Raw genomic sequence first — 8,476 nt, 5'->3', positions numbered from 1 at the left:
TGCAGAGGGTAAATTCAGACTAGGCATCAGGAGGCATGACTTCACTGTCAAGGCGGCTAGGATCTGGAACCAACTTCCAAGCGAAGTGGTGCTGGCTCCTACCCTGGGGGTCTTTTAGACAAGGCTAGACAATCACCTTGCTGGGGTCATTTGACCCCAGTACTTTTTCCTACCAAGGCAGGGGGTTGGACTTGATGATCTGCTCTGGTCCCTTCCGACCCTACAAACTATGAAACTATGAATGAGATACCATATCAAAGGCCTTCTTAAAATCTAGGTAGATGACATCTACCTTGAGTCCTGCATCTAAGCATTTTATGACCTGGTCATAAAAAGAAACGAGGTTAGTCAGACAGGATCTACCTGCAATGAATCCATGCTGGTTTCCTTCCAGCAGTATTTCCCCTTCTGGGCTCCCACAAATGTGATCCTTAATGACTTTTTCCAGAGTTTTCCCAAGGATAAAGGTGAGACTAACTGGCCTATACTTTCCCAGTTCCTCCTTCCTCCCCTACTTGAAAATAGGGACCACATTGGCCCTCTTCCAGTCCTCTGGGACCTGACTGGAGCACCATGAGTGCTCAAACAGCTGTGCCAGTAGCTCTATGACACTGGCCAATTCCTTCAGCACCCTTGAATGAAGTTCATCCAGGCTCACTGATTTGAACACTTCCAGCCCCTTCAAGTGCCCCTTCACTAATTCTGCACTAACAGTTGGCGGGCTAGTGTCCCTCCTGTGTCTGTCTATGATCCAGCTGAGAGATTTGTCTTGGTCTCTGTCTAGGAATACAGATGCAAAGAACTCATTGAAGAGCTGATCTTTGTCCCCCCTCTCTGTCATCAATTGCCCTAGTTTGTCCTGTAGGGCTCCTATGTTACCCTGTGCCTTGCTTTTGCTCCCTATATATCTGAAGAAGAACTTTATGCTGACCTTAATTTATGTCACCAGCCTAAATTCTAATCTTTCTTTAGCCTTCCTAACTGATTAGTTGAAGAGCTTCATCACTATAATGTATAGTGTGTATACTTTCACAGAAAGATAAGGTGTTCTTTCACTTAAATCTAAGCTTTGATTAATTATAATAAAAAAATGTGATTATAGTGATTTGTTAGGTCTCCATGGATACACAAAACTAAGATTATTTTTAGATAATAGGATTTGAGCTTTACCTATTGATTGAATTTCAGCATCTCATGATCCCTGGGACTATGTTTCCCTGTTCCCTCCATATTTGCAATCAATCCCTTCATAGTGGGAAGCAGTAAATCCAGCATGGCTTCTACTCTGTTTTCTGTACCATGAAGTTGCCCCCTGGGTAGCTTAATGAAGATCTATGTTTAGCTGTGTTTGGCATCCAACTGATGTCTGCCTAATTAAAGCCCCCCTCCCCCCAACCCTCCAGGAGTGCAGTATCCTGAGGTTTTGGTTGGGTAATGAATTTTCACTATTGCTGTTCAGTGTATTTGAAGCAAATGCCCACTGCAATTTCTTATGGATTTCATAAATGTACTTCCGTTGCCTTCTTTACTACAGAACTCCATTGTATTGATCTGATTAACACTATAATAAGGGTGGCCTACATATCCCTGATTAAACCTCACCCCTCAAGATTCAGTTGTGAGAATCACAGAACATTTTCCAGTGTTTCATGAATCTTAGATCATTCTCTATACCCTTTGAATAGAACAGCTGACTGGACTCAAATATAGAGCTTGATTTTTCTTGATTTGCACTGGGCACCAAAAGAATCCTTGCAAAAGCAGAAGAAGAGAGCTACTGCCCTGCGTAATGACTAGCCCATAGACTGGTGATTAAAGCACTTACCTGTGAGGCGGGAAGCACCAGTTGACGTCCCATCTGGGTGAGGGCTGTCTAGAACTGGCGCCTCCTCCTCCCTGGGCAAATGTCTTAGCAACCAGTCTACCGCATTAGCAGGTGGGAGCCACCCCTTTCTAATATCAAAAATCACTAGTCAGGACTTTTCTGTGACCAAAGCTCCGGACACATTAGACTTAAGACATGATTAGCTGAGTAATTTCATCATAAGTAGTGACCTAATCACATGTTAAGTAGTGACCTAGCCATATTTTCATTCAATCAACAGCATGATAAAACCAAGAACAAGCTACAAACATATTACACAAAAGGTGTATAATAATTTTGCTGCTGGTTCCTATCACACCTTTAATTGAACGTGTGGCCAGTGCTCCAAGCCTCCAGAGCATTGAGAGCGTGCCCCAGAGGCTGGGAGCATTGGCTGGCTACTAGGAGCTCCTAGCTGGGGGAGCGCAATGAGCTCCTCTGGCTGGGAGCCCCAATCCACTGATGAAGTTCCTAATCACAGGAGCACAGGATGTCCCACATGACTGGGTGCTCCGATCATTGATGGGGCTCCAAGCCACAGGATGTGGCCCCCCAGATGGGAGCCCTGTTAGCATTTGGAGCTCCCAGCTAAGAGAGTGCATGGTGCACCTCTGGTGCTGGGAGCCCTGCCAGTGTTTGGAGCTCCCAGCCATGAGGTGCACCATGAACTTCCACCACTGGGAACCCCCTCAGCTGACACGGCTCCCAACCACAGCAGCAAATATTGCTGGTAAACTGAGATCCTGGGCTCCTGATCCTGGGCTCCCCCTACACCAGCACTATTGCAAGATGGGATCCGATGCTTGATCCCACAGTCATGCCCCCACAGGGGTGGGAAAGCGTGCGTCAGTCCCAAGCAGAGCATGCCCCCCAAGGGCTTTGAGCTGGAAAAGCCCAGGGCTGATGCCATGAGGGTGTGTGTCCTGCTCCTGGCTTGTTCCCTGCCTGAATCACACTGCAGCACTTGGGTGCTGGGCAGCATACAAGCATACTCCCTGCCTAGCTGGAGCTGGGCTGGAACACGGCATGGTGGAGGGGCAGGCTAGAGGACCCTGTGCACAACATAGACCCCATCCTAACCTCCCCTGACCCTGAGGATCTCCACCTACATTCACTTAACAAAAAGAAAAAAAACCCCTCAAAATCTTTCTGGGCTGTGGTCTCTAAGGACCCCTGGGCAACCCAGCATCTGCACTGCGGGCTCTTTGCTTCTCTGAACTTCTGTACATATTAGTTATCTGTCAAGAAAACAAACCTGGGAGAGGTGTCCTAGATTGTTTGAACGTCTGTACACAGCCTACGATACATAAAGATGACTCAGGCTTGGTCTGGACTAATCAAGAGTTGGATAGCTAATGTCTAAACGAGACCATCCATATATCATTTCTGCCTTCTCTTTTTTGGTATTGTAGTCCACGCATTTCTTCCTCCTCCTCCTCATTTTTTCTGCTTAGGTCCTTGGTATTCTAAGCCTGCCTTTCTTTAGGCTTTTGTTCATGTGTAAGCGCCGCAGCACTGGGTGCTTTGAAAAGCACTTGGCGCTGCGGTGCATGCAGTTGTATAAGCAGCAAAATGCACGTCAGCGCATTTTCTCAGCGCAGCACTGAGAAAATGGCAACAGCACACTTTTGAAGTAAAATACACAGAAGATGTGAAAAGGACACCATCACCATTTTTTGCACACTGATGTGCATTTTGCCACTTATACAATGGCAGGTGGCGCAGCACAATGCACGTCAGTTCACGTGCGGCGCGCACTCGATTAATCGAGTCGCTCTGAAGCAGTGGATCTCTGGTGCATCATGGGATGAAAAGGTATGTGTGCAAGTGCCCTTCACTTCTGGTGCTAGTCAGCTCTTTTTCATCTCAATGCTTTCACAAACGTGCGAGAGAAAGACAGCATTTTTTTCCTTCACTCTCAAAGATCAAAATACAGACTATGATGAAAAGCTGGAGACTGATAACTTAGGAAAAAAAACTCCACCAAGAACTCTGCACTTTCATGAGTAAAGTAAATGTAAGCTCTATGTGTGTGTTTGTATACACGGGGGGAAGATAATGAAAATGTCTCCATGTTGAAGAAATGCCAGTGTTGTAGTAACCATAATACTCAAATCACAAAATATCAGAGGGTTTCTTTCAATTACAGATAAATTAGGTTGTTGATAGTGGCCGTAAAGTATGCGGAATAACCAGCTGCAAGAATATCCATCTGCAAAAGTATAATGAAGGCAAAAGGTCTTTGGAAATCCATCACGTTGGTTTTAGATGGAAAATGTCAGTTATTGATAATATCAGGAACATGGAAAAGACATCAAAGGTTTTTACTAGCAAAAAAGTGCTATAGCTGTATTCTTTGATGCAGAAAAAGCCTTTGATAAGCCTTTGAGTATAGCATGGATGACTTTGCTAAAGCTTTCTAACTCTAAACAAAAGTTGCTTAAAGTTTCCCCCCCCCCCCAACTTTATTTTCTATTGGGTTCTTATACAGGTAGATCTATAAATATTACATCATACTAATGTGTTAACTGAGATTTTTTTACTTGCATTAAGTACCACCTGCCTTCAGAAGTAGCTTCATGCAAATCAACACAAGTATTTGTGGGTTAAACTGTTAATCAATAAGATTAATTTCTCACTAAGCTTTCTAAGTTTTTATGAGCTTCTCATTTAGTAATTCATTGTTTCAAGGGAAATCTATAAGCCTTCAAAGAAAGGCATTTTGAGAAAGCACAATTTTAAATGGATGCGTACAGCCACATGATTACAGAATGGGAGCACTGTGGGAGTACAGCTGTTTGCTCCTCCTGGAAGATGTGAGGGGAAACCAGTGTAAGTAACTCGGGGTAGGCTGACAGGTCCACAAGGGAGCAGTTAATGGGTCCCTGGGGTAGGGATGTGGGCTGGGGGGGTCCCCTGGTTTGAAGCTAAAAATAGCCCTGGAAAGGCTTTGGAGGAGGAGGAGAAGTAAAGCTATCTGTTCCAGGGAGCTCAACACAGAGCTATATGTTCCAGGGAGCTCCAGGAGGAAGGAATAGAGCAGCCCTGGGGCTGGGGCAATCAGCTGGGCTTTCCCAGCCCCAGGACTATGCTGCAAATGTGTATAAGTGTGCACTGCTTCAGGTTAACCTGATCTTCATCATAGTTAGGGCACCTAATAAAGGTGAACTAAGTTAGGTTGGGTCCCCTTTTTTAAATGTTTTGGCAATTTAAGCCCTCTGCATGCCTGTATGAGCGGACATTTACATCAAGCTAGCCGTGGTTAGGTCAATCTAAATGTAATGCCGGCACATACCCAATGTATTCTGTTACAAGTGAATGGTAGCTAGAAAGCAACTTATGTGCAGCAGATAATTTGGATTGTACTACTGATTGATGTAACTGTGTGTTGAGCTCCCTGGAACATATAGCTTTACTTATCTGCTATTATAACCTGGGGATCTCAGTGATGAACCTTTCATTGAATGAGCTGCTTAATGGATTTCTCTATTTGACCATAAACAACTTTGCGGATTCAGTTTACACAAAAGACCCTGACAGAAATCACCTGTACAAAGAACTCATATTGTGCGCTTTAGTCATAATGCAAGTGTTCCTTCTTAAAAGGCAAGGCATTTTTTTTGCAATTTTTTTGGTGCGTCTATGATTTGTGTTTTGTGTGCTTAACCTTTACGGCCCTTTCTGCACATTGCATGTATTACCCAATTACCTGGTTAATTTTGCCATTAATTTAGGCTGGCTACGCATGCAAATTATACCACAGCTGACAGGATTCCCAACCATGGCACCATCCCACTGTTGGAGCTGGGAGTCTTGCCAGCTGATAGGACCCCCAGCCACAGCAGCCTGTGGGGTACTGCCTTGGTTGGGAATCTAATCAGCTGCAGGACTTGCACCTGTGGGAGCCTGCTCCTAGCATGCTGGTGCAAGAGGAGTTCTGTACTGGCAATAAGGCATGATAGGATCTGATGCTGGATCCCATTGAGGCCTCCTGCCATGCACATGTGGCATAGCAAGCATTTCAAGTGCCCGGTTGCCCATCTTGACTTTTGTTTTTTCGCTTGGTTGTTATTTAGGTGAAAGTCTCTTGCCACTGTTTCAGCGAGGCTGAGCTAGAGGTGTCATTTATGGAAGTAGTCAGCAAGGGTGTTCATGTCTGATGTCAAGGTAGATTCATTGGCTTCCCATTGCTTGCTTGATTTGGTGAGAGCCAGGTTGTCGACATAGCCATACTTCTTGGATTGGGCACCAGGCAGGTCAACAGTGTACACATTGAAAAGCAATGGAGAAAGTACCGAGCCTTGCAGGATGCCATTCTTAAGACTTCTAGGGTGGCTTTCCTGTCCATCAATGGTTATGAGAGTGAAACTGTGGTTCTGCAGCATAAGCATAATAAAGCTGACAATTGCTTTATCAGGTATCATTCGGATGAGCTTGTAGTAGAGGCCATGGAGCCAGACAATATCATATGCAGCAGTGAGGTCCACCAGGACAGCACTGACTTTTTCCCCGGCCTCAAAGCTCTCTTCAATTTTTTGAGTAAGAAGTCCAGCTGGACCAGACTTACCTACTGCCAGTATCTGGATAGGGTCCAGGGTAAGTTTAACAGTAGATGAGCTCTTATCCAACACCTTGCTGGCAACACCTGGAGTACAAGTTTCCAAACATTTCACATCTCCATTCTGGCAATTGTGTATGCTCCTGCTGAGTACTGTACACCAGCATGGTGCTGAATCATGCACATACAGTTCGTGGATTCCAGCCTTAACAACATGAATGGCACGTGCCCCCAGCACTTTCAGTGGCGAGGGAAGGGGTGGTGAGCGCTGGATTGGCAACCACCCAAGCCAGGTACCACTGGCAGTGTCAACAGTGGCTAGGGGCAATCAGGGACTGCCTGGAGACACTGCCAGCAGAGCCTTTTTGCAGGGGGTGCACATGCACTGGCATGCACCCATTACGCACCCCCCCTGCTTAACAGCATCACAAGGACCTTGTGCCAACCTCAGTTGACTGCTTACCAGCCCTGCCCACCCTGACATCTGGAGACAAGCTGCTACCCTGACCCTAGGCCTCAAAGCTCAAGATCCAAACCATTCTTTGCACTCCAGCCTAGTAGCCACAAGCCAGAAAACCAGCTACTGCCTGAAGTCTTGGAACCCACTCTCAACTCAGGCTGGTAAGCTTATCAAATCAGCATTGTCACCTACTGCATGGATCTCGGTGGATCAGGAAATACGCTGCACAAAAACTGCACCTAAAGAACTCCACCCCCAGTAACAGCTTCTGCCTCTCAGGATGGCAGCTGCCCTGCAGGGCCTGGACTGCTTTTAACCATCTCAGAATGGGTATTGGATGGTTTAATGCCAGCATGCACTCCTAGCGCCTCTCTGATGAAACTAGCTGTAGCTGCGGTGCTCAACCTCAGATGGCTGACCACATCATCTACAAATGCCCCCCTCCAGGTGCCCAAGGTCTTATTGACATTGACCATTCTACCTGTTGCTGCTTTTTGGCCCTCACACTTCCAATATATGAGTGTGGCAACACTCGCTTCATCATGGCATGAGGTACAATTGTGTGGATCACACATCAGATCTTATCATGCCTTCACCCAAATGTCTAGAGGGGCCCTTAGAGGATGAACTGTAATGAAAAAGACACAGCTTACTATAAAGGAAACAGATGGACACTTTATTCCCTTTTGGGGACCCTCCAACATTTTGTTTTTCTCATTTGGTTGACTGTTGTAGAAGTTTCTGTTCAGACAAGGTGCATTCGTGCTGTTTGTACATGTGCATGATTGGAGTAACATACTCCATTCAACAGTGAGATGATAGCATATTCAGTTACAATCCTGCAAGGTATCATTCAATGCTATTTGCAAGTCAGGAAAAAATAGCCAAGTCATTTAGAAAAACAAGATAAATAGAAAATGCATCAGTAGTTGTGCTTCTCTCTCAAAAAGCTGCTAAACTATAGAATAGAGGAGTACTGAAATGATATGTATCACTACATATTAATGCCTCTAGAGAAATGACAGTAAGTATGTGGGTTTTAAAGGGGTACAGATGGGTTAAAAATCAAATCAAGCAAGGTTTCGCCCGATTTATACAATACATGTGCTTCAGGAAAAATGTGCATAAATCAAATTTGCATAAAAGGAACCTAGTTTATAAGGTAACACATAGGGATATGTTCCCACAGCGGTGAGTTAGGGAGGGAGTGAGGCTAGGGCTAGGGAAAGGGTGGGGAGAGAGGCACAGAGCAGCCCAAGGGCTGCAGGCAGATGGCATCGGCTGCTCCCGAGGCTGCAGCAGGGAACAAAGCGGGAGGACTGTCAGTGGGTGCAGAGCAGGGCGGGGGTGGGGTGCGGCTCTTACTGGTATGCGTACCATGGGAGGGCTGTGGACTGGGGAGCTGTGCCGTGCTCTTCCCAGGGGGAGCATGGCCTTGGATCTGCACGTGGGAGGAGAGCAGGCTGCTACTGCAACCAGGGGCCAGCAGTGGTACCGGGCTTTTCCTGGCATTTAGGGTTTGCAGCAGCCTGCTCTCATCCTGCACACACATCCACGGACATGCACCTCCCAGGAAGAGCCTGGCACAGCCCCC

The sequence above is a fragment of the Crocodylus porosus genome, unplaced genomic scaffold (genome assembly GCF_001723895.1).
Source record: "Crocodylus porosus isolate Cpor-Errol unplaced genomic scaffold, CroPor_comp1, whole genome shotgun sequence".
Taxonomy (NCBI): Eukaryota; Metazoa; Chordata; order Crocodylia; family Crocodylidae; genus Crocodylus; species Crocodylus porosus.
This window is presented reverse-complemented; position numbering follows the sequence as displayed.